The 25,044-nt window shown below is 49.8% G+C and overlaps 47 non-coding genes across 47 annotated transcripts; all 47 read left to right on the forward strand.

Moving 5' to 3' along the window:
- The first annotated feature begins 402 nt into the window (after positions 1 to 402).
- On the forward strand, positions 403 to 475 carry TRNAR-ACG (transfer RNA arginine (anticodon ACG)). The gene has a single exon. It is a non-coding gene; the product is annotated as a tRNA-Arg (tRNA).
- Positions 476 to 483: 8 nt separating this feature from the next.
- On the forward strand, positions 484 to 555 carry TRNAH-GUG (transfer RNA histidin (anticodon GUG)). The gene has a single exon. It is a non-coding gene; the product is annotated as a tRNA-His (tRNA).
- A 703-nt stretch (positions 556 to 1,258) lies between these two features.
- Positions 1,259 to 1,331, forward strand: TRNAR-ACG (transfer RNA arginine (anticodon ACG)). Its single transcript has one exon. It is a non-coding gene; the product is annotated as a tRNA-Arg (tRNA).
- An 8-nt stretch (positions 1,332 to 1,339) lies between these two features.
- Positions 1,340 to 1,411, forward strand: TRNAH-GUG (transfer RNA histidin (anticodon GUG)). Its single transcript has one exon. It is a non-coding gene; the product is annotated as a tRNA-His (tRNA).
- A 775-nt stretch (positions 1,412 to 2,186) lies between these two features.
- Positions 2,187 to 2,258, forward strand: TRNAH-GUG (transfer RNA histidin (anticodon GUG)). Its single transcript has one exon. It is a non-coding gene; the product is annotated as a tRNA-His (tRNA).
- Positions 2,259 to 2,969: 711 nt separating this feature from the next.
- Positions 2,970 to 3,042, forward strand: TRNAR-ACG (transfer RNA arginine (anticodon ACG)). Its single transcript has one exon. It is a non-coding gene; the product is annotated as a tRNA-Arg (tRNA).
- Positions 3,043 to 3,050: 8 nt separating this feature from the next.
- On the forward strand, positions 3,051 to 3,122 carry TRNAH-GUG (transfer RNA histidin (anticodon GUG)). Its single transcript has one exon. It is a non-coding gene; the product is annotated as a tRNA-His (tRNA).
- A 707-nt stretch (positions 3,123 to 3,829) lies between these two features.
- On the forward strand, positions 3,830 to 3,902 carry TRNAR-ACG (transfer RNA arginine (anticodon ACG)). The gene has a single exon. It is a non-coding gene; the product is annotated as a tRNA-Arg (tRNA).
- Positions 3,903 to 4,687: 785 nt separating this feature from the next.
- On the forward strand, positions 4,688 to 4,760 carry TRNAR-ACG (transfer RNA arginine (anticodon ACG)). Its single transcript has one exon. It is a non-coding gene; the product is annotated as a tRNA-Arg (tRNA).
- An 8-nt stretch (positions 4,761 to 4,768) lies between these two features.
- TRNAH-GUG (transfer RNA histidin (anticodon GUG)) lies at positions 4,769 to 4,840 on the forward strand. The gene has a single exon. It is a non-coding gene; the product is annotated as a tRNA-His (tRNA).
- Positions 4,841 to 5,541: 701 nt separating this feature from the next.
- On the forward strand, positions 5,542 to 5,614 carry TRNAR-ACG (transfer RNA arginine (anticodon ACG)). Its single transcript has one exon. It is a non-coding gene; the product is annotated as a tRNA-Arg (tRNA).
- A 793-nt stretch (positions 5,615 to 6,407) lies between these two features.
- On the forward strand, positions 6,408 to 6,480 carry TRNAR-ACG (transfer RNA arginine (anticodon ACG)). The gene has a single exon. It is a non-coding gene; the product is annotated as a tRNA-Arg (tRNA).
- Positions 6,481 to 6,488: 8 nt separating this feature from the next.
- TRNAH-GUG (transfer RNA histidin (anticodon GUG)) lies at positions 6,489 to 6,560 on the forward strand. Its single transcript has one exon. It is a non-coding gene; the product is annotated as a tRNA-His (tRNA).
- A 693-nt stretch (positions 6,561 to 7,253) lies between these two features.
- TRNAR-ACG (transfer RNA arginine (anticodon ACG)) lies at positions 7,254 to 7,326 on the forward strand. The gene has a single exon. It is a non-coding gene; the product is annotated as a tRNA-Arg (tRNA).
- An 8-nt stretch (positions 7,327 to 7,334) lies between these two features.
- Positions 7,335 to 7,406, forward strand: TRNAH-GUG (transfer RNA histidin (anticodon GUG)). Its single transcript has one exon. It is a non-coding gene; the product is annotated as a tRNA-His (tRNA).
- A 701-nt stretch (positions 7,407 to 8,107) lies between these two features.
- On the forward strand, positions 8,108 to 8,180 carry TRNAR-ACG (transfer RNA arginine (anticodon ACG)). The gene has a single exon. It is a non-coding gene; the product is annotated as a tRNA-Arg (tRNA).
- Positions 8,181 to 8,188: 8 nt separating this feature from the next.
- Positions 8,189 to 8,260, forward strand: TRNAH-GUG (transfer RNA histidin (anticodon GUG)). Its single transcript has one exon. It is a non-coding gene; the product is annotated as a tRNA-His (tRNA).
- Positions 8,261 to 8,957: 697 nt separating this feature from the next.
- TRNAR-ACG (transfer RNA arginine (anticodon ACG)) lies at positions 8,958 to 9,030 on the forward strand. The gene has a single exon. It is a non-coding gene; the product is annotated as a tRNA-Arg (tRNA).
- Positions 9,031 to 9,807: 777 nt separating this feature from the next.
- TRNAR-ACG (transfer RNA arginine (anticodon ACG)) lies at positions 9,808 to 9,880 on the forward strand. The gene has a single exon. It is a non-coding gene; the product is annotated as a tRNA-Arg (tRNA).
- Positions 9,881 to 9,888: 8 nt separating this feature from the next.
- On the forward strand, positions 9,889 to 9,960 carry TRNAH-GUG (transfer RNA histidin (anticodon GUG)). Its single transcript has one exon. It is a non-coding gene; the product is annotated as a tRNA-His (tRNA).
- A 780-nt stretch (positions 9,961 to 10,740) lies between these two features.
- On the forward strand, positions 10,741 to 10,812 carry TRNAH-GUG (transfer RNA histidin (anticodon GUG)). The gene has a single exon. It is a non-coding gene; the product is annotated as a tRNA-His (tRNA).
- A 697-nt stretch (positions 10,813 to 11,509) lies between these two features.
- TRNAR-ACG (transfer RNA arginine (anticodon ACG)) lies at positions 11,510 to 11,582 on the forward strand. The gene has a single exon. It is a non-coding gene; the product is annotated as a tRNA-Arg (tRNA).
- A 9-nt stretch (positions 11,583 to 11,591) lies between these two features.
- TRNAH-GUG (transfer RNA histidin (anticodon GUG)) lies at positions 11,592 to 11,663 on the forward strand. Its single transcript has one exon. It is a non-coding gene; the product is annotated as a tRNA-His (tRNA).
- A 711-nt stretch (positions 11,664 to 12,374) lies between these two features.
- On the forward strand, positions 12,375 to 12,447 carry TRNAR-ACG (transfer RNA arginine (anticodon ACG)). The gene has a single exon. It is a non-coding gene; the product is annotated as a tRNA-Arg (tRNA).
- A 789-nt stretch (positions 12,448 to 13,236) lies between these two features.
- Positions 13,237 to 13,309, forward strand: TRNAR-ACG (transfer RNA arginine (anticodon ACG)). Its single transcript has one exon. It is a non-coding gene; the product is annotated as a tRNA-Arg (tRNA).
- An 8-nt stretch (positions 13,310 to 13,317) lies between these two features.
- TRNAH-GUG (transfer RNA histidin (anticodon GUG)) lies at positions 13,318 to 13,389 on the forward strand. Its single transcript has one exon. It is a non-coding gene; the product is annotated as a tRNA-His (tRNA).
- A 695-nt stretch (positions 13,390 to 14,084) lies between these two features.
- TRNAR-ACG (transfer RNA arginine (anticodon ACG)) lies at positions 14,085 to 14,157 on the forward strand. The gene has a single exon. It is a non-coding gene; the product is annotated as a tRNA-Arg (tRNA).
- An 8-nt stretch (positions 14,158 to 14,165) lies between these two features.
- On the forward strand, positions 14,166 to 14,237 carry TRNAH-GUG (transfer RNA histidin (anticodon GUG)). Its single transcript has one exon. It is a non-coding gene; the product is annotated as a tRNA-His (tRNA).
- Positions 14,238 to 14,932: 695 nt separating this feature from the next.
- On the forward strand, positions 14,933 to 15,005 carry TRNAR-ACG (transfer RNA arginine (anticodon ACG)). The gene has a single exon. It is a non-coding gene; the product is annotated as a tRNA-Arg (tRNA).
- Positions 15,006 to 15,013: 8 nt separating this feature from the next.
- Positions 15,014 to 15,085, forward strand: TRNAH-GUG (transfer RNA histidin (anticodon GUG)). Its single transcript has one exon. It is a non-coding gene; the product is annotated as a tRNA-His (tRNA).
- A 1,589-nt stretch (positions 15,086 to 16,674) lies between these two features.
- Positions 16,675 to 16,747, forward strand: TRNAR-ACG (transfer RNA arginine (anticodon ACG)). The gene has a single exon. It is a non-coding gene; the product is annotated as a tRNA-Arg (tRNA).
- An 8-nt stretch (positions 16,748 to 16,755) lies between these two features.
- On the forward strand, positions 16,756 to 16,827 carry TRNAH-GUG (transfer RNA histidin (anticodon GUG)). The gene has a single exon. It is a non-coding gene; the product is annotated as a tRNA-His (tRNA).
- A 701-nt stretch (positions 16,828 to 17,528) lies between these two features.
- On the forward strand, positions 17,529 to 17,601 carry TRNAR-ACG (transfer RNA arginine (anticodon ACG)). The gene has a single exon. It is a non-coding gene; the product is annotated as a tRNA-Arg (tRNA).
- Positions 17,602 to 17,609: 8 nt separating this feature from the next.
- On the forward strand, positions 17,610 to 17,681 carry TRNAH-GUG (transfer RNA histidin (anticodon GUG)). The gene has a single exon. It is a non-coding gene; the product is annotated as a tRNA-His (tRNA).
- Positions 17,682 to 18,386: 705 nt separating this feature from the next.
- On the forward strand, positions 18,387 to 18,459 carry TRNAR-ACG (transfer RNA arginine (anticodon ACG)). The gene has a single exon. It is a non-coding gene; the product is annotated as a tRNA-Arg (tRNA).
- A 787-nt stretch (positions 18,460 to 19,246) lies between these two features.
- Positions 19,247 to 19,319, forward strand: TRNAR-ACG (transfer RNA arginine (anticodon ACG)). Its single transcript has one exon. It is a non-coding gene; the product is annotated as a tRNA-Arg (tRNA).
- Positions 19,320 to 19,327: 8 nt separating this feature from the next.
- On the forward strand, positions 19,328 to 19,399 carry TRNAH-GUG (transfer RNA histidin (anticodon GUG)). Its single transcript has one exon. It is a non-coding gene; the product is annotated as a tRNA-His (tRNA).
- A 703-nt stretch (positions 19,400 to 20,102) lies between these two features.
- Positions 20,103 to 20,175, forward strand: TRNAC-ACA (transfer RNA cysteine (anticodon ACA)). The gene has a single exon. It is a non-coding gene; the product is annotated as a tRNA-Cys (tRNA).
- An 8-nt stretch (positions 20,176 to 20,183) lies between these two features.
- Positions 20,184 to 20,255, forward strand: TRNAH-GUG (transfer RNA histidin (anticodon GUG)). The gene has a single exon. It is a non-coding gene; the product is annotated as a tRNA-His (tRNA).
- A 705-nt stretch (positions 20,256 to 20,960) lies between these two features.
- On the forward strand, positions 20,961 to 21,033 carry TRNAR-ACG (transfer RNA arginine (anticodon ACG)). The gene has a single exon. It is a non-coding gene; the product is annotated as a tRNA-Arg (tRNA).
- An 8-nt stretch (positions 21,034 to 21,041) lies between these two features.
- On the forward strand, positions 21,042 to 21,113 carry TRNAH-GUG (transfer RNA histidin (anticodon GUG)). Its single transcript has one exon. It is a non-coding gene; the product is annotated as a tRNA-His (tRNA).
- A 707-nt stretch (positions 21,114 to 21,820) lies between these two features.
- Positions 21,821 to 21,893, forward strand: TRNAH-AUG (transfer RNA histidin (anticodon AUG)). The gene has a single exon. It is a non-coding gene; the product is annotated as a tRNA-His (tRNA).
- Positions 21,894 to 22,676: 783 nt separating this feature from the next.
- Positions 22,677 to 22,749, forward strand: TRNAR-ACG (transfer RNA arginine (anticodon ACG)). Its single transcript has one exon. It is a non-coding gene; the product is annotated as a tRNA-Arg (tRNA).
- Positions 22,750 to 23,528: 779 nt separating this feature from the next.
- On the forward strand, positions 23,529 to 23,601 carry TRNAR-ACG (transfer RNA arginine (anticodon ACG)). Its single transcript has one exon. It is a non-coding gene; the product is annotated as a tRNA-Arg (tRNA).
- Positions 23,602 to 23,609: 8 nt separating this feature from the next.
- Positions 23,610 to 23,681, forward strand: TRNAH-GUG (transfer RNA histidin (anticodon GUG)). Its single transcript has one exon. It is a non-coding gene; the product is annotated as a tRNA-His (tRNA).
- Positions 23,682 to 24,392: 711 nt separating this feature from the next.
- TRNAR-ACG (transfer RNA arginine (anticodon ACG)) lies at positions 24,393 to 24,465 on the forward strand. Its single transcript has one exon. It is a non-coding gene; the product is annotated as a tRNA-Arg (tRNA).
- An 8-nt stretch (positions 24,466 to 24,473) lies between these two features.
- Positions 24,474 to 24,545, forward strand: TRNAH-GUG (transfer RNA histidin (anticodon GUG)). The gene has a single exon. It is a non-coding gene; the product is annotated as a tRNA-His (tRNA).
- Positions 24,546 to 25,044: the final 499 nt, after the last annotated feature.

Here is a 25,044-nt window from a genome sequence, read left to right on the forward strand (position 1 = left end):
TTGAAGGTAACAGCAGAGAGTGAAAAGACTTTCTTTGAAGGCCAGTGGGATGTACATTTTGGACAGCGAGGACCACTGCTTTTCGAGAGGCACGAAAGTAGGCAGCCATCTATGTGGAAGTGAAACAACCGTCCTATAAGGCGGTGGGGTTTCCTTCAACACCACCTGTGGGCCACATAGAATGAGATTGTAACATTATTAGCCTTTGCCATTTTCACAACTATCGAGCAGCCATAAGCAGTGATGTGACAGCAACTGAGAAGGCCTGAGCACTTTCCTTTCCATTAGAAATTCAGCAGAAAGTTAGCCGTTTATCTCTGGAATGGCTGAGATGGTGTCGATTGGCTTCTGCAGCTAGAATGCCCTTTGTGAAGGCTTAGCAAAGAGTCAGGGCCAGGTGCAGGGCCAGTGGCGCAATGGATAACGCGTCTGACTACGGATCAGAAGATTGTAGGTTCGACTCCTACCTGGCTCGTTGACAATGCCGTGATCGTATAGTGGTTAGTACTCTGCGTTGTGGCCGCAGCAACCCCGGTTCGAATCCGGGTCACGGCATCTTTATGCGCTGGATGAAGTGTAATGTCCACAGTCACGCCCATGCCAGTTCGGACCCCTGAAGGTACACAAGGAGCAGGAAGTCTCTCTCTCTCTCTCTCTAAGACCGCTTCTTGCAACCAGCACCAACTCTGTGATATAGGATACCTTGATACTATCCTAGCGTCGGTCGATTACAATGTGGCAGGCCGTAGTCAGATCACTAAAGGATTGGTCAACAGGCCAAGGTGTATCCTGCCATGTCATGCTACACCCGCTGTAACACAAACTTGGGGCCATGCGAACTCTACAACAGTGGCCTTTGAAGGTAACAGCAGAGAGTGAAAAGACTTTCTTTGAAGGCCAGTGGGATGTACATTTTGGACAGCGAGGACCACTGCTTTTCGAGAGGCACGAAAGTAGGCAGCCATCTATGTGGAAGTGAAACAACCGTCCTATAAGGCGGTGGGGTTTCCTTCAACACCACCTGTGGGCCACATAGAATGAGATTGTAACATTATTAGCCTTTGCCATTTTCACAACTATCGAGCAGCCATAAGCAGTGATGTGACAGCAACTGAGAAGGCCTGAGCACTTTCCTTTCCATTAGAAATTCAGCAGAAAGTTAGCCGTTTATCTCTGGAATGGCTGAGATGGTGTCGATTGGCTTCTGCAGCTAGAATGCCCTTTGTGAAGGCTTAGCAAAGAGTAAGGGCCAGGTGCAGGGCCAGTGGCGCAATGGATAACGCGTCTGACTACGGATCAGAAGATTGTAGGTTCGACTCCTACCTGGCTCGTTGACAATGCCGTGATCGTATAGTGGTTAGTACTCTGCGTTGTGGCCGCAGCAACCCCGGTTCGAATCCGGGTCACGGCATCTTTATGCGCTGGATGAAGTGTAATGTCCACAGTCACGCCCATGCCAGTTCGGACCCCTGAAGGTACACAAGGAGCAGGAAGTCTCTCTCTAAGACCGCTTCTTGCAACCAGCACCAACTCTGTGATATAGGATACCTTGATACTATCCTAGCGTCGGTCGATTACAATGTGGCAGGCCGTAGTCAGATCACTAAAGGATTGGTCAACAGGCCAAGGTGTATCCTGCCATGTCATGCTACACCCGCTGTAACACAAACTTGGGGCCATGCGAACTCTACAACAGTGGCCTTTGAAGGTAACAGCAGAGAGTGAAAAGACTTTCTTTGAAGGCCAGTGGGATGTACATTTTGGACAGCGAGGACCACTGCTTTTCGAGAGGCACGAAAGTAGGCAGCCATCTATGTGGAAGTGAAACAACCGTCCTATAAGGCGGTGGGGTTTCCTTCAACACCACCTGTGGGCCACATAGAATGAGATTGTAACATTATTAGCCTTTGCCATTTTCACAACTATCGAGCAGCCATAAGCAGTGATGTGACAGCAACTGAGAAGGCCTGAGCACTTTCCTTTCCATTAGAAATTCAGCAGAAAGTTAGCCGTTTATCTCTGGAATGGCTGAGATGGTGTCGATTGGCTTCTGCAGCTAGAATGCCCTTTGTGAAGGCTTAGCAAAGAGTCAGGGCCAGGTGCAGGGCCAGTGGCGCAATGGATAACGCGTCTGACTACGGATCTAGAAGATTGTAGGTTCGACTCCTACCTGGCTCGTTGACAATGCCGTGATCGTATAGTGGTTAGTACTCTGCGTTGTGGCCGCAGCAACCCCGGTTCGAATCCGGGTCACGGCATCTTTATGCGCTGGATGAAGTGTAATGTCCACAGTCACGCCCATGCCAGTTCGGACCCCTGAAGGTACACAAGGAGCAGGAAGTCTCTCTCTCTCTCTCTCTCTCTCTCTAAGACCGCTTCTTGCAACCAGCACCAACTCTGTGATATAGGATACCTTGATACTATCCTAGCGTCGGTCGATTACAATGTGGCAGGCCGTAGTCAGATCACTAAAGGATTGGTCAACAGGCCAAGGTGTATCCTGCCATGTCATGCTACACCCGCTGTAACACAAACTTGGGGCCATGCGAACTCTAAAACAGTGGCCTTTGAAGGTAACAGCAGAGAGTGAAAAGACTTTCTTTGAAGGCCAGTGGGATGTACATTTTGGACAGCGAGGACCACTGCTTTTCGAGAGGCACGAAAGTAGGCAGCCATCTATGTGGAAGTGAAACAACCGTCCTATAAGGCGGTGGGGTTTCCTTCAACACCACCTGTGGGCCACATAGAATGAGATTGTAACATTATTAGCCTTTGCCATTTTCACAACTATCGAGCAGCCATAAGCAGTGATGTGACAGCAACTGAGAAGGCCTGAGCACTTTCCTTTCCATTAGAAATTCAGCAGAAAGTTAGCCGTTTATCTCTGGAATGGCTGAGATGGTGTCGATTGGCTTCTGCAGCTAGAATGCCCTTTGTGAAGGCTTAGCAAAGAGTCAGGGCCAGGTGCAGGGCCAGTGGCGCAATGGATAACGCGTCTGACTACGGATCAGAAGATTGTAGGTTCGACTCCTACCTGGCTCGTTGACAATGCCGTGATCGTATAGTGGTTAGTACTCTGCGTTGTGGCCGCAGCAACCCCGGTTCGAATCCGGGTCACGGCATCTTTATGCGCTGGATGAAGTGTAATGTCCACAGTCACGCCCATGCCAGTTCGGACCCCTGAAGGTACACAAGGAGCAGGAAGTCTCTCTCTCTCTCTCTCTCTCTAAGACCGCTTCTTGCAACCAGCACCAACTCTGTGATATAGGATACCTTGATACTATCCTAGCGTCGGTCGATTACAATGTGGCAGGCCGTAGTCAGATCACTAAAGGATTGGTCAACAGGCCAAGGTGTATCCTGCCATGTCATGCTACACCCGCTGTAACACAAACTTGGGGCCATGCGAACTCTACAACAGTGGCCTTTGAAGGTAACAGCAGAGAGTGAAAAGACTTTCTTTGAAGGCCAGTGGGATGTATATTTTGGACAGCGAGGACCACTGCTTTTCGAGAGGCACGAAAGTAGGCAGCCATCTATGTGGAAGTGAAACAACCGTCCTATAAGGCGGTGGGGTTTCCTTCAACACCACCTGTGGGCCACATAGAATGAGATTGTAACATTATTAGCCTTTGCCATTTTCACAACTATCGAGCAGCCATAAGCAGTGATGTGACAGCAACTGAGAAGGCCTGAGCACTTTCCTTTCCATTAGAAATTCAGCAGAAAGTTAGCCGTTTATCTCTGGAATGGCTGAGATGGTGTCGATTGGCTTCTGCAGCTAGAATGCCCTTTGTGAAGGCTTAGCAAAGAGTCAGGGCCAGGTGCAGGGCCAGTGGCGCAATGGATAACGCGTCTGACTACGGATCAGAAGATTGTAGGTTCGACTCCTACCTGGCTCGTTGACAATGCCGTGATCGTATAGTGGTTAGTACTCTGCGTTGTGGCGGCAGCAACCCCGGTTCGAATCCGGGTCACGGCATCTTTATGCGCTGGATGAAGTGTAATGTCCACAGTCACGCCCATGCCAGTTCGGACCCCTGAAGGTACACAAGGAGCAGGAAGTCTCTCTCTCTCTCTCTCTCTAAGACCGCTTCTTGCAACCAGCACCAACTCTGTGATATAGGATACCTTGATACTATCCTAGCGTCGGTCGATTACAATGTGGCAGGCCGTAGTCAGATCACTAAAGGATTGGTCAACAGGCCAAGGTGTATCCTGCCATGTCATGCTACACCCGCTGTAACACAAACTTGGGGCCATGCGAACTCTACAACAGTGGCCTTTGAAGGTAACAGCAGAGAGTGAAAAGACTTTCTTTGAAGGCCAGTGGGATGTACATTTTGGACAGCGAGGACCACTGCTTTTCGAGAGGCACGAAAGTAGGCAGCCATCTATGTGGAAGTGAAACAACCGTCCTATAAGGCGGTGGGGTTTCCTTCAACACCACCTGTGGGCCACATAGAATGAGATTGTAACATTATTAGCCTTTGCCATTTTCACAACTATCGAGCAGCCATAAGCAGTGATGTGACAGCAACTGAGAAGGCCTGAGCACTTTCCTTTCCATTAGAAATTCAGCAGAAAGTTAGCCGTTTATCTCTGGAATGGCTGAGATGGTGTCGATTGGCTTCTGCAGCTAGAATGCCCTTTGTGAAGGCTTAGCAAAGAGTCAGGGCCAGGTGCAGGGCCAGTGGCGCAATGGATAACGCGTCTGACTACGGATCAGAAGATTGTAGGTTCGACTCCTACCTGGCTCGTTGACAATGCCGTGATCGTATAGTGGTTAGTACTCTGCGTTGTGGCCGCAGCAACCCCGGTTCGAATCCGGGTCACGGCATCTTTATGCGCTGGATGAAGTGTAATGTCCACAGTCACGCCCATGCCAGTTCAGACCCCTGAAGGTACACAAGGAGCAGGAAGTCTCTCTCTCTCTCTCTAAGACCGCTTCTTGCAACCAGCACCAACTCTGTGATATAGGATACCTTGATACTATCCTAGCGTCGGTCGATTACAATGTGGCAGGCCGTAGTCAGATCACTAAAGGATTGGTCAACAGGCCAAGGTGTATCCTGCCATGTCATGCTACACCCGCTGTAACACAAACTTGGGGCCATGCGAACTCTACAACAGTGGCCTTTGAAGGTAACAGCAGAGAGTGAAAAGACTTTCTTTGAAGGCCAGTGGGATGTACATTTTGGACAGCGAGGACCACTGCTTTTCGAGAGGCACGAAAGTAGGCAGCCATCTATGTGGAAGTGAAACAACCGTCCTATAAGGCGGTGGGGTTTCCTTCAACACCACCTGTGGGCCACATAGAATGAGATTGTAACATTATTAGCCTTTGCCATTTTCACAACTATCGAGCAGCCATAAGCAGTGATGTGACAGCAACTGAGAAGGCCTGAGCACTTTCCTTTCCATTAGAAATTCAGCAGAAAGTTAGCCGTTTATCTCTGGAATGGCTGAGATGGTGTCGATTGGCTTCTGCAGCTAGAATGCCCTTTGTGAAGGCTTAGCAAAGAGTCAGGGCCAGGTGCAGGGCCAGTGGCGCAATGGATAACGCGTCTGACTACGGATCAGAAGATTGTAGGTTCGACTCCTACCTGGCTCGTTGACAATGCCGTGATCGTATAGTGGTTAGTACTCTGCGTTGTGGCCGCAGCAACCCCGGTTTGAATCCGGGTCACGGCATCTTTATGCGCTGGATGAAGTGTAATGTCCACAGTCACGCCCATGCCAGTTCGGACCCCTGAAGGTACACAAGGAGCAGGAAGTCTCTCTCTCTCTCTCTCTCTCTCTCTCTAAGACCGCTTCTTGCAACCAGCACCAACTCTGTGATATAGGATACCTTGATACTATCCTAGCGTCGGTCGATTACAATGTGGCAGGCCGTAGTCAGATCACTAAAGGATTGGTCAACAGGCCAAGGTGTATCCTGCCATGTCATGCTACACCCGCTGTAACACAAACTTGGGGCCATGCGAACTCTACAACAGTGGCCTTTGAAGGTAACAGCAGAGAGTGAAAAGACTTTCTTTGAAGGCCAGTGGGATGTACATTTTGGACAGCGAGGACCACTGCTTTTCGAGAGGCACGAAAGTAGGCAGCCATCTATGTGGAAGTGAAACAACCGTCCTATAAGGCGGTGGGGTTTCCTTCAACACCACCTGTGGGCCACATAGAATGAGATTGTAACATTATTAGCCTTTGCCATTTTCACAACTATCGAGCAGCCATAAGCAGTGATGTGACAGCAACTGAGAAGGCCTGAGCACTTTCCTTTCCATTAGAAATTCAGCAGAAAGTTAGCCGTTTATCTCTGGAATGGCTGAGATGGTGTCGATTGGCTTCTGCAGCTAGAATGCCCTTTGTGAAGGCTTAGCAAAGAGTCAGGGCCAGGTGCAGGGCCAGTGGCGCAATGGATAACGCGTCTGACTACGGATCAGAAGATTGTAGGTTCGACTCCTACCTGGCTCGTTGACAATGCCGTGATCGTATAGTGGTTAGTACTCTGCGTTGTGGCCGCAGCAACCCCGGTTCGAATCCGGGTCACGGCATCTTTATGCGCTGGATGAAGTGTAATGTCCACAGTCACGCCCATGCCAGTTCGGACCCCTGAAGGTACACAAGGAGCAGGAAGTCTCTCTCTAAGACCGCTTCTTGCAACCAGCACCAACTCTGTGATATAGGATACCTTGATACTATCCTAGCGTCGGTCGATTACAATGTGGCAGGCCGTAGTCAGATCACTAAAGGATTGGTCAACAGGCCAAGGTGTATCCTGCCATGTCATGCTACACCCGCTGTAACACAAACTTGGGGCCATGCGAACTCTACAACAGTGGCCTTTGAAGGTAACAGCAGAGAGTGAAAAGACTTTCTTTGAAGGCCAGTGGGATGTACATTTTGGACAGCGAGGACCACTGCTTTTCGAGAGGCACGAAAGTAGGCAGCCATCTATGTGGAAGTGAAACAACCGTCCTATAAGGCGGTGGGGTTTCCTTCAACACCACCTGTGGGCCACATAGAATGAGATTGTAACATTATTAGCCTTTGCCATTTTCACAACTATCGAGCAGCCATAAGCAGTGATGTGACAGCAACTGAGAAGGCCTGAGCACTTTCCTTTCCATTAGAAATTCAGCAGAAAGTTAGCCGTTTATCTCTGGAATGGCTGAGATGGTGTCGATTGGCTTCTGCAGCTAGAATGCCCTTTGTGAAGGCTTAGCAAAGAGTCAGGGCCAGGTGCAGGGCCAGTGGCGCAATGGATAACGCGTCTGACTACGGATCAGAAGATTGTAGGTTCGACTCCTACCTGGCTCGTTGACAATGCCGTGATCGTATAGTGGTTAGTACTCTGCGTTGTGGCCGCAGCAACCCCGGTTCGAATCCGGGTCACGGCATCTTTATGCGCTGGATGAAGTGTAATGTCCACAGTCACGCCCATGCCAGTTCAGACCCCTGAAGGTACACAAGGAGCAGGAAGTCTCTCTCTCTCTCTCTAAGACCGCTTCTTGCAACCAGCACCAACTCTGTGATATAGGATACCTTGATACTATCCTAGCGTCGGTCGATTACAATGTGGCAGGCCGTAGTCAGATCACTAAAGGATTGGTCAACAGGCCAAGGTGTATCCTGCCATGTCATGCTACACCCGCTGTAACACAAACTTGGGGCCATGCGAACTCTACAACAGTGGCCTTTGAAGGTAACAGCAGAGAGTGAAAAGACTTTCTTTGAAGGCCAGTGGGATGTACATTTTGGACAGCGAGGACCACTGCTTTTCGAGAGGCACGAAAGTAGGCAGCCATCTATGTGGAAGTGAAACAACCGTCCTATAAGGCGGTGGGGTTTCCTTCAACACCACCTGTGGGCCACATAGAATGAGATTGTAACATTATTAGCCTTTGCCATTTTCACAACTATCGAGCAGCCATAAGCAGTGATGTGACAGCAACTGAGAAGGCCTGAGCACTTTCCTTTCCATTAGAAATTCAGCAGAAAGTTAGCCGTTTATCTCTGGAATGGCTGAGATGGTGTCGATTGGCTTCTGCAGCTAGAATGCCCTTTGTGAAGGCTTAGCAAAGAGTCAGGGCCAGGTGCAGGGCCAGTGGCGCAATGGATAACGCGTCTGACTACGGATCAGAAGATTGTAGGTTCGACTCCTACCTGGCTCGTTGACAATGCCGTGATCGTATAGTGGTTAGTACTCTGCGTTGTGGCCGCAGCAACCCCGGTTCGAATCCGGGTCACGGCATCTTTATGCGCTGGATGAAGTGTAATGTCCACAGTCACGCCCATGCCAGTTCGGACCCCTGAAGGTACACAAGGAGCAGGAAGTCTCTCTCTCTCTAAGACCGCTTCTTGCAACCAGCACCAACTCTGTGATATAGGATACCTTGATACTATCCTAGCGTCGGTCGATTACAATGTGGCAGGCCGTAGTCAGATCACTAAAGGATTGGTCAACAGGCCAAGGTGTATCCTGCCATGTCATGCTACACCCGCTGTAACACAAACTTGGGGCCATGCGAACTCTACAACAGTGGCCTTTGAAGGTAACAGCAGAGAGTGAAAAGACTTTCTTTGAAGGCCAGTGGGATGTACATTTTGGACAGCGAGGACCACTGCTTTTCGAGAGGCACGAAAGTAGGCAGCCATCTATGTGGAAGTGAAACAACCGTCCTATAAGGCGGTGGGGTTTCCTTCAACACCACCTGTGGGCCACATAGAATGAGATTGTAACATTATTAGCCTTTGCCATTTTCACAACTATCGAGCAGCCATAAGCAGTGATGTGACAGCAACTGAGAAGGCCTGAGCACTTTCCTTTCCATTAGAAATTCAGCAGAAAGTTAGCCGTTTATCTCTGGAATGGCTGAGATGGTGTCGATTGGCTTCTGCAGCTAGAATGCCCTTTGTGAAGGCTTAGCAAAGAGTCAGGGCCAGGTGCAGGGCCAGTGGCGCAATGGATAACGCGTCTGACTACGGATCAGAAGATTGTAGGTTCGACTCCTACCTGGCTCGTTGACAATGCCGTGATCGTATAGTGGTTAGTACTCTGCGTTGTGGCCGCAGCAACCCCGGTTCGAGTCCGGGTCACGGCATCTTTATGCGCTGGATGAAGTGTAATGTCCACAGTCACGCCCATGCCAGTTCGGACCCCTGAAGGTACACAAGGAGCAGGAAGTCTCTCTCTCTCTAAGACCGCTTCTTGCAACCAGCACCAACTCTGTGATATAGGATACCTTGATACTATCCTAGCGTCGGTCGATTACAATGTGGCAGGCCGTAGTCAGATCACTAAAGGATTGGTCAACAGGCCAAGGTGTATCCTGCCATGTCATGCTACACCCGCTGTAACACAAACTTGGGGCCATGCGAACTCTACAACAGTGGCCTTTGAAGGTAACAGCAGAGAGTGAAAAGACTTTCTTTGAAGGCCAGTGGGATGTACATTTTGGACAGCGAGGACCACTGCTTTTCGAGAGGCACGAAAGTAGGCAGCCATCTATGTGGAAGTGAAACAACCGTCCTATAAGGCGGTGGGGTTTCCTTCAACACCACCTGTGGGCCACATAGAATGAGATTGTAACATTATTAGCCTTTGCCATTTTCACAACTATCGAGCAGCCATAAGCAGTGATGTGACAGCAACTGAGAAGGCCTGAGCACTTTCCTTTCCATTAGAAATTCAGCAGAAAGTTAGCCGTTTATCTCTGGAATGGCTGAGATGGTGTCGATTGGCTTCTGCAGCTAGAATGCCCTTTGTGAAGGCTTAGCAAAGAGTCAGGGCCAGGTGCAGGGCCAGTGGCGCAATGGATAACGCGTCTGACTACGGATCAGAAGATTGTAGGTTCGACTCCTACCTGGCTCGTTGACAATGCCGTGATCGTATAGTGGTTAGTACTCTGCGTTGTGGCCGCAGCAACCCCGGTTCGAATCCGGGTCACGGCATCTTTATGCGCTGGATGAAGTGTAATGTCCACAGTCACGCCCATGCCAGTTCGGACCCCTGAAGGTACACAAGGAGCAGGAAGTCTCTCTCTCTCTCTAAGACCGCTTCTTGCAACCAGCACCAACTCTGTGATATAGGATACCTTGATACTATCCTAGCGTCGGTCGATTACAATGTGGCAGGCCGTAGTCAGATCACTAAAGGATTGGTCAACAGGCCAAGGTGTATCCTGCCATGTCATGCTACACCCGCTGTAACACAAACTTGGGGCCATGCGAACTCTACAACAGTGGCCTTTGAAGGTAACAGCAGAGAGTGAAAAGACTTTCTTTGAAGGCCAGTGGGATGTACATTTTGGACAGCGAGGACCACTGCTTTTCGAGAGGCACGAAAGTAGGCAGCCATCTATGTGGAAGTGAAACAACCGTCCTATAAGGCGGTGGGGTTTCCTTCAACACCACCTGTGGGCCACATAGAATGAGATTGTAACATTATTAGCCTTTGCCATTTTCACAACTATCGAGCAGCCATAAGCAGTGATGTGACAGCAACTGAGAAGGCCTGAGCACTTTCCTTTCCATTAGAAATTCAGCAGAAAGTTAGCCGTTTATCTCTGGAATGGCTGAGATGGTGTCGATTGGCTTCTGCAGCTAGAATGCCCTTTGTGAAGGCTTAGCAAAGAGTCAGGGCCAGGTGCAGGGTCAGTGGCGCAATGGATAACGCGTCTGACTACGGATCAGAAGATTGTAGGTTCGACTCCTACCTGGCTCGTTGACAATGCCGTGATCGTATAGTGGTTAGTACTCTGCGTTGTGGCCGCAGCAACCCCGGTTCGAATCCGGGTCACGGCATCTTTATGCGCTGGATGAAGTGTAATGTCCACAGTCACGCCCATGCCAGTTCGGACCCCTGAAGGTACACAAGGAGCAGGAAGTCTCTCTCTCTCTAAGACCGCTTCTTGCAACCAGCACCAACTCTGTGATATAGGATACCTTGATACTATCCTAGCGTCGGTCGATTACAATGTGGCAGGCCGTAGTCAGATCACTAAAGGATTGGTCAACAGGCCAAGGTGTATCCTGCCATGTCATGCTACACCCGCTGTAACACAAACTTGGGGCCATGCGAACTCTACAACAGTGGCCTTTGAAGGTAACAGCAGAGAGTGAAAAGACTTTCTTTGAAGGCCAGTGGGATGTACATTTTGGACAGCGAGGACCACTGCTTTTCGAGAGGCACGAAAGTAGGCAGCCATCTATGTGGAAGTGAAACAACCGTCCTATAAGGCGGTGGGGTTTCCTTCAACACCACCTGTGGGCCACATAGAATGAGATTGTAACATTATTAGCCTTTGCCATTTTCACAACTATCGAGCAGCCATAAGCAGTGATGTGACAGCAACTGAGAAGGCCTGAGCACTTTCCTTTCCATTAGAAATTCAGCAGAAAGTTAGCCGTTTATCTCTGGAATGGCTGAGATGGTGTCGATTGGCTTCTGCAGCTAGAATGCCCTTTGTGAAGGCTTAGCAAAGAGTCAGGGCCAGGTGCAGGGCCAGTGGCGCAATGGATAACGCGTCTGACTACGGATCAGAAGATTGTAGGTTCGACTCCTACCTGGCTCGTTGACTAATGCCGTGATCGTATAGTGGTTAGTACTCTGCGTTGTGGCCGCAGCAACCCCGGTTCGAATCCGGGTCACGGCATCTTTATGCGCTGGATGAAGTGTAATGTCCACAGTCACGCCCATGCCAGTTCGGACCCCTGAAGGTACACAAGGAGCAGGAAGTCTCTCTCTCTCTCTCTCTCTCTCTCTAAGACCGCTTCTTGCAACCAGCACCAACTCTGTGATATAGGATACCTTGATACTATCCTAGCGTCGGTCGATTACAATGTGGCAGGCCGTAGTCGGATCACTAAAGGATTGGTCAACAGGCCAAGGTGTATCCTGCCATGTCATGCTACACCCGCTGTAACACAAACTTGGGGCCATGCGAACTCTACAACAGTGGCCTTTGAAGGTAACAGCAGAGAGTGAAAAGACTTTCTTTGAAGGCCAGTGGGATGTACATTTTGGACAGCGAGGACCACTGCTTTTCGAGAGGCACGAAAGTAGGCAGCCATCTATGTGGAAGTGAAACAACCGTCCTATAAGGCGGTGGGGTTTCCTTCAACACCACCTGTGGGCCACATAGAATGAGATTGTAACATTATTAGCCTTTGCCATTTTCACAACTATCGAGCAGCCATAAGCAGTGATGTGACAGCAACTGAGAAGGCCTGAGCACTTTCCTTTCCATTAGAAATTCAGCAGAAAGTTAGCCGTTTATCTCTGGAATGGCTGAGATGGTGTCGATTGGCTTCTGCAGCTAGAATGCCCTTTGTGAAGGCTTAGCAAAGAGTCAGGGCCAGGTGCAGGGCCAGTGGCGCAATGGATAACGCGTCTGACTACGGATCAGAAGATTGTAGGTTCGACTCCTACCTGGCCCGTTGACAATGCCGTGATCGTATAGTGGTTAGTACTCTGCGTTGTGGCTGCAGCAACCCCGGTTCGAATCCGGGTCACGGCATCTTTATGCGCTGGATGAAGTGTAATGTCCACAGTCACGCCCATGCCAGTTCGGACCCCTGAAGGTACACAAGGAGCAGGAAGTCTCTCTCTCTCTCTCTCTCTCTCTAAGACCGCTTCTTGCAACCAGCACCAACTCTGTGATATAGGATACCTTGATACTATCCTAGCGTCGGTCGATTACAATGTGGCAGGCCGTAGTCGGATCACTAAAGGATTGGTCAACAGGCCAAGGTGTATCCTGCCATGTCATGCTACACCCGCTGTAACACAAACTTGGGGCCATGCGAACTCTACAACAGTGGCCTTTGAAGGTAACAGCAGAGAGTGAAAAGACTTTCTTTGAAGGCCAGTGGGATGTACATTTTGGACAGCGAGGACCACTTCTTTTCGAGAGGCACGAAAGTAGGCAGCCATCTATGTGGAAGTGAAACAACCGTCCTATAAGGCGGTGGGGTTTCCTTCAACACCACCTGTGGGCCACATAGAATGAGATTGTAACATTATTAGCCTTTGCCATTTTCACAACTATCGAGCAGCCATAAGCAGTGATGTGACAGCAACTGAGAAGGCCTGAGCACTTTCCTTTCCATTAGAAATTCAGCAGAAAGTTAGCCGTTTATCTCTGGAATGGCTGAGATGGTGTCGATTGGCTTCTGCAGCTAGAATGCCCTTTGTGAAGGCTTAGCAAAGAGTCAGGGCCAGGTGCAGGGCCAGTGGCGCAATGGATAACGCGTCTGACTACGGATCAGAAGATTGTAGGTTCGACTCCTACCTGGCTCGTTGACAATGCCGTGATCGTATAGTGGTTAGTACTCTGCGTTGTGGCCGCAGCAACCCCGGTTCGAATCCGGGTCACGGCATCTTTATGCGCTGGATGAAGTGTAATGTCCACAGTCACGCCCATGCCAGTTCGGACCCCTGAAGGTACACAAGGAGCAGGAAGTCTCTCTCTCTAAGACCGCTTCTTGCAACCAGCACCAACTCTGTGATATAGGATACCTTGATACTATCCTAGCGTCGGTCGATTACAATGTGGCAGGCCGTAGTCAGATCACTAAAGGATTGGTCAACAGGCCAAGGTGTATCCTGCCATGTCATGCTACACCCGCTGTAACACAAACTTGGGGCCATGCGAACTCTACAACAGTGGCCTTTGAAGGTAACAGCAGAGAGTGAAAAGACTTTCTTTGAAGGCCAGTGGGATGTACATTTTGGACAGCGAGGACCACTGCTTTTCGAGAGGCACGAAAGTAGGCAGCCATCTATGTGGAAGTGAAACAACCGTCCTATAAGGCGGTGGGGTTTCCTTCAACACCACCTGTGGGCCACATAGAATGAGATTGTAACATTATTAGCCTTTGCCATTTTCACAACTATCGAGCAGCCATAAGCAGTGATGTGACAGCAACTGAGAAGGCCTGAGCACTTTCCTTTCCATTAGAAATTCAGCAGAAAGTTAGCCGTTTATCTCTGGAATGGCTGAGATGGTGTCGATTGGCTTCTGCAGCTAGAATGCCCTTTGTGAAGGCTTAGCAAAGAGTCAGGGCCAGGTGCAGGGCCAGTGGCGCAATGGATAACGCGTCTGACTACGGATCAGAAGATTGTAGGTTCGACTCCTACCTGGCTCGTTGACAATGCCGTGATCGTATAGTGGTTAGTACTCTGCGTTGTGGCCGCAGCAACCCCGGTTCGAATCCGGGTCACGGCATCTTTATGCGCTGGATGAAGTGTAATGTCCACAGTCACGCCCATGCCAGTTCGGACCCCTGAAGGTACACAAGGAGCAGGAAGTCTCTCTCTCTAAGACCGCTTCTTGCAACCAGCACCAACTCTGTGATATAGGATACCTTGATACTATCCTAGCGTCGGTCGATTACAATGTGGCAGGCCGTAGTCAGATCACTAAAGGATTGGTCAACAGGCCAAGGTGTATCCTGCCATGTCATGCTACACCCGCTGTAACACAAACTTGGGGCCATGCGAACTCTACAACAGTGGCCTTTGAAGGTAACAGCAGAGAGTGAAAAGACTTTCTTTGAAGGCCAGTGGGATGTACATTTTGGACAGCGAGGACCACTGCTTTTCGAGAGGCACGAAAGTAGGCAGCCATCTATGTGGAAGTGAAACAACCGTCCTATAAGGCGGTGGGGTTTCCTTCAACACCACCTGTGGGCCACATAGAATGAGATTGTAACATTATTAGCCTTTGCCATTTTCACAACTATCGAGCAGCCATAAGCAGTGATGTGACAGCAACTGAGAAGGCCTGAGCACTTTCCTTTCCATTAGAAATTCAGCAGAAAGTTAGCCGTTTATCTCTGGAATGGCTGAGATGGTGTCGATTGGCTTCTGCAGCTAGAATGCCCTTTGTGAAGGCTTAGCAAAGAGTCAGGGCCAGGTGCAGGGCCAGTGGCGCAATGGATAACGCGTCTGACTACGGATCAGAAGATTGTAGGTTCGACTCCTACCTGGCTCGTTGACAATGCCGTGATCGTATAGTGGTTAGTACTCTGCGTTGTGGCCGCAGCAACCCCGGTTCGAATCCGGGTCACGGCATCTTTATGCGCTGGATGAAGTGTAATGTCCACAGTCACGCCCATGCCAGTTCGGACCCCTGAAGGTACACAAGGAGCAGGAAGTCTCTCTCTCTCTCTCTCTCTCTCTCTCTCTCTCTCTCTCTAAGACCGCTTCTTGCAACCAGCACCAACTCTGTGATATAGGATACCTTGATACTATCCTAGCGTCGGTCGATTACAATGTGGCAGGCCGTAGTCAGATCACTAAAGGATTGGTCAACAGGCCAAGGTGTATCCTGCCATGTCATGCTACACCCGCTGTAACACAAACTTGGGGCCATGCGAACTCTACAACAGTGGCCTTTGAAGGTAACAGCAGAGAGTGAAAAGACTTTCTTTGAAGGCCAGTGGGATGTACATTTTGGACAGCGAGGACCACTGCTTTTCGAGAGGCACGAAAGTAGGCAGCCATCTATGTGGAAGTGAAACAACCGTCCTATAAGGCGGTGGGGTTTCCTTCAACACCACCTGTGGGCCACATAGAATGAGATTGTAACATTATTAGCCTTTGCCATTTTCACAACTATCGAGCAGCCATAAGCAGTGATGTGACAGCAACTGAGAAGGCCTGAGCACTTTCCTTTCCATTAGAAATTCAGCAGAAAGTTAGCCGTTTATCTTTGGAATGGCTGAGATGGTGTCGATTGGCTTCTGCAGCTAGAATGCCCTTTGTGAAGGCTTAGCAAAGAGTCAAGGCCAGGTGCAGGGCCAGTGGTGCAATGGATAACGCGTCTGACTACGGATCAGAAGATTGTAGGTTCGACTCCTACCTGGCTCGTTGACAATGCCGTGATCGTATAGTGGTTAGTACTCTGCGTTGTGGCCGCAGCAACCCAGGTTCGAATCCGGGTCACGGCATCTTTATGCGCTGGATGAAGTGTAATGTCCACAGTCACGCCCATGCCAGTTCGGACCCCTGAAGGTACACAAGGAGCAGGAAGTCTCTCTCTCTCTCTCTCTCTCTCTCTAAGACCGCTTCTTGCAACCAGCACCAACTCTGTGATATAGGATACCTTGATACTATCCTAGCGTCGGTCGATTACAATGTGGCAGGCCGTAGTCAGATCACTAAAGGATTGGTCAACAGGCCAAGGTGTATCCTGCCATGTCATGCTACACCCGCTGTAACACAAACTTGGGGCCATGCGAACTCTACAACAGTGGCCTTTGAAGGTAACAGCAGAGAGTGAAAAGACTTTCTTTGAAGGCCAGTGGGATGTACATTTTGGACAGCGAGGACCACTGCTTTTCGAGAGGCACGAAAGTAGGCAGCCATCTATGTGGAAGTGAAAGAACCGTCCTATAAGGCGGTGGGGTTTCCTTCAACACCACCTGTGGGCCACATAGAATGAGATTGTAACATTATTAGCCTTTGCCATTTTCACAACTATCGAGCAGCCATAAGCAGTGATGTGACAGCAACTGAGAAGGCCTGAGCACTTTCCTTTCCATTAGAAATTCAGCAGAAAGTTAGCCGTTTATCTCTGGAATGGCTGAGATGGTGTCGATTGGCTTCTGCAGCTAGAATGCCCTTTGTGAAGGCTTAGCAAAGAGTCAGGGCCAGGTGCAGGGCCAGTGGCGCAATGGATAACGCGTCTGACTACGGATCAGAAGATTGTAGGTTCGACTCCTACCTGGCTCGTTGACAATGCCGTGATCGTATAGTGGTTAGTACTCTGCGTTGTGGCCGCAGCAACCCCGGTTCGAATCCGGGTCACGGCATCTTTATGCGCTGGATGAAGTGTAATGTCCACAGTCACGCCCATGCCAGTTCGGACCCCTGAAGGTACACAAGGAGCAGGAAGTCTCTCTCTCTCTCTCTAAGACCGCTTCTTGCAACCAGCACCAACTCTGTGATATAGGATACCTTGATACTATCCTAGCGTCGGTCGATTACAATGTGGCAGGCCGTAGTCAGATCACTAAAGGATTGGTCAACAGGCCAAGGTGTATCCTGCCATGTCATGCTACACCCGCTGTAACACAAACTTGGGGCCATGCGAACTCTACAACAGTGGCCTTTGAAGGTAACAGCAGAGAGTGAAAAGACTTTCTTTGAAGGCCAGTGGGATGTACATTTTGGACAGCGAGGACCACTGCTTTTCGAGAGGCACGAAAGTAGGCAGCCATCTATGTGGAAGTGAAACAACCGTCCTATAAGGCGGTGGGGTTTCCTTCAACACCACCTGTGGGCCACATAGAATGAGATTGTAACATTATTAGCCTTTGCCATTTTCACAACTATCGAGCAGCCATAAGCAGTGATGTGACAGCAACTGAGAAGGCCTGAGCACTTTCCTTTCCATTAGAAATTCAGCAGAAAGTTAGCCGTTTATCTCTGGAATGGCTGAGATGGTGTCGATTGGCTTCTGCAGCTAGAATGCCCTTTGTGAAGGCTTAGCAAAGAGTCAGGGCCAGGTGCAGGGCCAGTGGCGCAATGGATAACGCGTCTGACTACGGATCAGAAGATTGTAGGTTCGACTCCTACCTGGCTCGTTGACAATGCCGTGATCGTATAGTGGTTAGTACTCTGCGTTGTGGCCGCAGCAACCCCGGTTCGAATCCGGGTCACGGCATCTTTATGCGCTGGATGAAGTGTAATGTCCACAGTCACGCCCATGCCAGTTCGGACCCCTGAAGGTACACAAGGAGCAGGAAGTCTCTCTCTCTCTCTCTCTCTAAGACCGCTTCTTGCAACCAGCACCAACTCTGTGATATAGGATACCTTGATACTATCCTAGCGTCGGTCGATTACAATGTGGCAGGCCGTAGTCAGATCACTAAAGGATTGGTCAACAGGCCAAGGTGTATCCTGCCATGTCATGCTACACCCGCTGTAACACAAACTTGGGGCCATGCGAACTCTACAACAGTGGCCTTTGAAGGTAACAGCAGAGAGTGAAAAGACTTTCTTTGAAGGCCAGTGGGATGTACATTTTGGACAGCGAGGACCACTGCTTTTCGAGAGGCACGAAAGTAGGCAGCCATCTATGTGGAAGTGAAACAACCGTCCTATAAGGCGGTGGGGTTTCCTTCAACACCACCTGTGGGCCACATAGAATGAGATTGTAACATTATTAGCCTTTGCCATTTTCACAACTATCGAGCAGCCATAAGCAGTGATGTGACAGCAACTGAGAAGGCCTGAGCACTTTCCTTTCCATTAGAAATTCAGCAGAAAGTTAGCCGTTTATCTCTGGAATGGCTGAGATGGTGTCGATTGGCTTCTGCAGCTAGAATGCCCTTTGTGAAGGCTTAGCAAAGAGTCAGGGCCAGGTGCAGGGCCAGTGGCGCAATGGATAACGCGTCTGACTACGGATCAGAAGATTGTAGGTTCGACTCCTACCTGGCTCGTTGACAATGCCGTGATCGTATAGTGGTTAGTACTCTGCGTTGTGGCTGCAGCAACCCCGGTTCGAATCCGGGTCACGGCATCTTTATGCGCTGGATGAAGTGTAATGTCCACAGTCACGCCCATGCCAGTTCGGACCCCTGAAGGTACACAAGGAGCAGGAAGTCTCTCTCTCTCTCTCTCTCTCTAAGACCGCTTCTTGCAACCAGCACCAACTCTGTGATATAGGATACCTTGATACTATCCTAGCGTCGGTCAATTACAATGTGGCAGGCCGTAGTCAGATCACTAAAGGATTGGTCAACAGGCCAAGGTGTATCCTGCCATGTCATGCTACACCCGCTGTAACACAAACTTGGGGCCATGCGAACTCTACAACAGTGGCCTTTGAAGGTAACAGCAGAGAGTGAAAAGACTTTCTTTGAAGGCCAGTGGGATGTACATTTTGGACAGCGAGGACCACTGCTTTTCGAGAGGCACGAAAGTAGGCAGCCATCTATGTGGAAGTGAAACAACCGTCCTATAAGGCGGTGGGGTTTCCTTCAACACCACCTGTGGGCCACATAGAATGAGATTGTAACATTATTAGCCTTTGCCATTTTCACAACTATCGAGCAGCCATAAGCAGTGATGTGACAGCAACTGAGAAGGCCTGAGCACTTTCCTTTCCATTAGAAATTCAGCAGAAAGTTAGCCGTTTATCTCTGGAATGGCTGAGATGGTGTCGATTGGCTTCTGCAGCTAGAATGCCCTTTGTGAAGGCTTAGCAAAGAGTCAGGGCCAGGTGCAGGGCCAGTGGCGCAATGGATAACGCGTCTGACTACGGATCAGAAGATTGTAGGTTCGACTCCTACCTGGCTCGTTGACAATGCCGTGATCGTATAGTGGTTAGTACTCTGCGTTGTGGCCGCAGCAACCCCGGTTCGAATCCGGGTCACGGCATCTTTATGCGCTGGATGAAGTGTAATGTCCACAGTCACGCCCATGCCAGTTCGGACCCCTGAAGGTACACAAGGAGCAGGAAGTCTCTCTCTCTCTCTCTCTAAGACCGCTTCTTGCAACCAGCACCAACTCTGTGATATAGGATACCTTGATACTATCCTAGCGTCGGTCGATTACAATGTGGCAGGCCGTAGTCAGATCACTAAAGGATTGGTCAACAGGCCAAGGTGTATCCTGCCATGTCATGCTACACCCGCTGTAACACAAACTTGGGGCCATGCGAACTCTACAACAGTGGCCTTTGAAGGTAACAGCAGAGAGTGAAAAGACTTTCTTTGAAGGCCAGTGGGATGTACATTTTGGACAGCGAGGACCACTGCTTTTCGAGAGGCACGAAAGTAGGCAGCCATCTATGTGGAAGTGAAACAACCGTCCTATAAGGCGGTGGGGTTTCCTTCAACACCACCTGTGGGCCACATAGAATGAGATTGTAACATTATTAGCCTTTGCCATTTTCACAACTATCGAGCAGCCATAAGCAGTGATGTGACAGCAACTGAGAAGGCCTGAGCACTTTCCTTTCCATTAGAAATTCAGCAGAAAGTTAGCCGTTTATCTCTGGAATGGCTGAGATGGTGTCGATTGGCTTCTGCAGCTAGAATGCCCTTTGTGAAGGCTTAGCAAAGAGTCAGGGCCAGGTGCAGGGCCAGTGGCGCAATGGATAACGCGTCTGACTACAGATCAGAAGATTGTAGGTTCGACTCCTACCTGGCTCGTTGACAATGCCGTGATCGTATAGTGGTTAGTACTCTGCGTTGTGGCCGCAGCAACCCCGGTTCGAATCCGGGTCACGGCATCTTTATGCGCTGGATGAAGTGTAATGTCCACAGTCACGCCCATGCCAGTTCGGACCCCTGAAGGTACACAAGGAGCAGGAAGTCTCTCTCTCTCTCTCTCTCTAAGACCGCTTCTTGCAACCAGCACCAACTCTGTGATATAGGATACCTTGATACTATCCTAGCGTCGGTCGATTACAATGTGGCAGGCCGTAGTCAGATCACTAAAGGATTGGTCAACAGGCCAAGGTGTATCCTGCCATGTCATGCTACACCCGCTGTAACACAAACTTGGGGCCATGCGAACTCTACAACAGTGGCCTTTGAAGGTAACAGCAGAGAGTGAAAAGACTTTCTTTGAAGGCCAGTGGGATGTACATTTTGGACAGCGAGGACCACTGCTTTTCGAGAGGCACGAAAGTAGGCAGCCATCTATGTGGAAGTGAAACAACCGTCCTATAAGGCGGTGGGGTTTCCTTCAACACCACCTGTGGGCCACATAGAATGAGATTGTAACATTATTAGCCTTTGCCATTTTCACAACTATCGAGCAGCCATAAGCAGTGATGTGACAGCAACTGAGAAGGCCTGAGCACTTTCCTTTCCATTAGAAATTCAGCAGAAAGTTAGCCGTTTATCTCTGGAATGGCTGAGATGGTGTCGATTGGCTTCTGCAGCTAGAATGCCCTTTGTGAAGGCTTAGCAAAGAGTCAGGGCCAGGTGCAGGGCCAGTGGCGCAATGGATAACGCGTCTGACTACGGATCAGAAGATTGTAGGTTCGACTCCTACCTGGCTCGTTGACAATGCCGTGATCGTATAGTGGTTAGTACTCTGCGTTGTGGCCGCAGCAACCCCGGTTCGAATCCGGGTCACGGCATCTTTATGCGCTGGATGAAGTGTAATGTCCACAGTCACGCCCATGCCAGTTCGGACCCCTGAAGGTACACAAGGAGCAGGAAGTCTCTCTCTCTCTCTCTCTCTCTAAGACCGCTTCTTGCAACCAGCACCAACTCTGTGATATAGGATACCTTGATACTATCCTAGCGTCGGTCGATTACAATGTGGCAGGCCGTAGTCAGATCACTAAAGGATTGGTCAACAGGCCAAGGTGTATCCTGCCATGTCATGCTACACCCGCTGTAACACAAACTTGGGGCCATGCGAACTCTACAACAGTGGCCTTTGAAGGTAACAGCAGAGAGTGAAAAGACTTTCTTTGAAGGCCAGTGGGATGTACATTTTGGACAGCGAGGACCACTGCTTTTCGAGAGGCACGAAAGTAGGCAGCCATCTATGTGGAAGTGAAACAACCGTCCTATAAGGCGGTGGGGTTTCCTTCAACACCACCTGTGGGCCACATAGAATGAGATTGTAACATTATTAGCCTTTGCCATTTTCACAACTATCGAGCAGCCATAAGCAGTGATGTGACAGCAACTGAGAAGGCCTGAGCACTTTCCTTTCCATTAGAAATTCAGCAGAAAGTTAGCCGTTTATCTCTGGAATGGCTGAGATGGTGTCGATTGGCTTCTGCAGCTAGAATGCCCTTTGTGAAGGCTTAGCAAAGAGTCAGGGCCAGGTGCAGGGCCAGTGGCGCAATGGATAACGCGTCTGACTATGGATCAGAAGATTGTAGGTTCGACTCCTACCTGGCTCGTTGACAATGCCGTGATCGTATAGTGGTTAGTACTCTGCGTTGTGGCCGCAGCAACCCCGGTTCGAATCCGGGTCACAGCATCTTTATGCGCTGGATGAAGTGTAATGTCCACAGTCACGCCCATGCCAGTTCGGACCCCTGAAGGTACACAAGGAGCAGGAAGTCTCTCTCTCTCTCTCTCTAAGACCGCTTCTTGCAACCAGCACCAACTCTGTGATATAGGATACCTTGATACTATCCTAGCGTCGGTCGATTACAATGTGGCAGGCCGTAGTCAGATCACTAAAGGATTGGTCAACAGGCCAAGGTGTATCCTGCCATGTCATGCTACACCCGCTGTAACACAAACTTGGGGCCATGCGAACTCTACAACAGTGGCCTTTGAAGGTAACAGCAGAGAGTGAAAAGACTTTCTTTGAAGGCCAGTGGGATGTACATTTTGGACAGCGAGGACCACTGCTTTTCGAGAGGCACGAAAGTAGGCAGCCATCTATGTGGAAGTGAAACAACCGTCCTATAAGGCGGTGGGGTTTCCTTCAACACCACCTGTGGGCCACATAGAATGAGATTGTAACATTATTAGCCTTTGCCATTTTCACAACTATCGAGCAGCCATAAGCAGTGATGTGACAGCAACTGAGAAGGCCTGAGCACTTTCCTTTCCATTAGAAATTCAGCAGAAAGTTAGCCGTTTATCTCTGGAATGGCTGAGATGGTGTCGATTGGCTTCTGCAGCTAGAATGCCCTTTGTGAAGGCTTAGCAAAGAGTCAGGGCCAGGTGCAGGGCCAGTGGCGCAATGGATAACGCGTCTGACTACGGATCAGAAGATTGTAGGTTCGACTCCTACCTGGCTCGTTGACAATGCCGTGATCATATAGTGGTTAGTACTCTGCGTTGTGGCCTCAGCAACCCCGGTTCGAATCCGGGTCACGGCATCTTTATGCTCTGGATGAAGTGTAATGTCCACAGTCACGCCCATGCCAGTTCGGACCCCTGAAGGTACACAAGGAGCAGGAAGTCTCTCTCTCTCTCTAAGACCGCTTCTTGCAACCAGCACCAACTCTGTGATATAGGATACCTTGATACTATCCTAGCGTCGGTCGATTACAATGTGGCAGGCCGTAGTCAGATCACTAAAGGATTGGTCAACAGGCCAAGGTGTATCCTGCCATGTCATGCTACACCCGCTGTAACACAAACTTGGGGCCATGCGAACTCTACAACAGTGGCCTTTGAAGGTAACAGCAGAGAGTGAAAAGACTTTCTTTGAAGGCCAGTGGGATGTACATTTTGGACAGCGAGGACCACTGCTTTTCGAGAGGCACGAAAGTAGGCAGCCATCTATGTGGAAGTGAAACAACCGTCCTATAAGGCGGTGGGGTTTCCTTCAACACCACCTGTGGGCCACATAGAATGAGATTGTAACATTATTAGCCTTTGCCATTTTCACAACTATCGAGCAGCCATAAGCAGTGATGTGACAGCAACTGAGAAGGCCTGAGCACTTTCCTTTCCATTAGAAATTCAGCAGAAAGTTAGCCGTTTATCTCTGGAATGGCTGAGATGGTGTCGATTGGCTTCTGCAGCTAGAATGCCCTTTGTGAAGGCTTAGCAAAGAGTCAGGGCCAGGTGCAGGGCCAGTGGCGCAATGGATAACGCGTCTGACTACGGATCAGAAGATTGTAGGTTCGACTCCTACCTGGCTCGTTGACAATGCCGTGATCGTATAGTGGTTAGTACTCTGCGTTGTGGCCGCAGCAACCCCGGTTCGAATCCGGGTCACGGCATCTTTATGCGCTGGATGAAGTGTAATGTCCACAGTCACGCCCATGCCAGTTCGGACCCCTGAAGGTACACAAGGAGCAGGAAGTCTCTCTCTCTCTCTCTCTCTCTCTCTAAGACCGCTTCTTGCAACCAGCACCAACTCTGTGATATAGGATACCTTGATACTATCCTAGCGTCGGTCGATTACAATGTGGCAGGCCGTAGTCAGATCACTAAAGGATTGGTCAACAGGCCAAGGTGTATCCTGCCATGTCATGCTACACCCGCTGTAACACAAACTTGGGGCCATGCGAACTCTACAACAGTGGCCTTTGAAGGTAACAGCAGAGAGTGAAAAGACTTTCTTTGAAGGCCAGTGGGATGTACATTTTGGACAGCGAGGACCACTGCTTTTCGAGAGGCACGAAAGTAGGCAGCCATCTATGTGGAAGTGAAACAACCGTCCTATAAGGCGGTGGGGTTTCCTTCAACACCACCTGTGGGCCACATAGAATGAGATTGTAACATTATTAGCCTTTGCCATTTTCACAACTATCGAGCAGCCATAAGCAGTGATGTGACAGCAACTGAGAAGGCCTGAGCACTTTCCTTTCCATTAGAAATTCAGCAGAAAGTTAGCCGTTTATCTCTGGAATGGCTGAGATGGTGTCGATTGGCTTCTGCAGCTAGAATGCCCTTTGTGAAGGCTTAGCAAAGAGTCAGGGCCAGGTGCAGGGCCAGTGGCGCAATGGATAACGCGTCTGACTACGGATCAGAAGATTGTAGGTTCGACTCCTACCTGGCTCGTTGACAATGCCGTGATCGTATAGTGGTTAGTACTCTGCGTTGTGGCCGCAGCAACCCCGGTTCGAATCCGGGTCACGGCATCTTTATGCGCTGGCTGAAGTGTAATGTCCACAGTCACGCCCATGCCAGTTCGGACCCCTGAAGGTACACAAGGAGCAGGAAGTCTCTCTCTCTCTCTCTCTCTAAGACCGCTTCTTGCAACCAGCACCAACTCTGTGATATAGGATACCTTGATACTTTCCTAGCGTCGGTCGATTACAATGTGGCAGGCCGTAGTCAGATCACTAAAGGATTGGTCAACAGGCCAAGGTGTATCCTGCCATGTCATGCTACACCCGCTGTAACACAAACTTGGGGCCATGCGAACTCTACAACAGTGGCCTTTGAAGGTAACAGCAGAGAGTGAAAAGACTTTCTTTGAAGGCCAGTGGGATGTACATTTTGGACAGCGAGGACCACTGCTTTTCGAGAGGCACGAAAGTAGGCAGCCATCTATGTGGAAGTGAAACAACCGTCCTATAAGGCGGTGGGGTTTCCTTCAACACCACCTGTGGGCCACATAGAATGAGATTGTAACAT

Source organism: Lithobates pipiens, unplaced genomic scaffold (genome assembly GCF_037356315.1).
Source record: "Lithobates pipiens isolate NorthernLeopardFrog02 unplaced genomic scaffold, aLitPip1_a1.2 Scaffold_8, whole genome shotgun sequence".
NCBI classification, from domain to species: domain Eukaryota; kingdom Metazoa; phylum Chordata; class Amphibia; order Anura; family Ranidae; genus Lithobates; species Lithobates pipiens.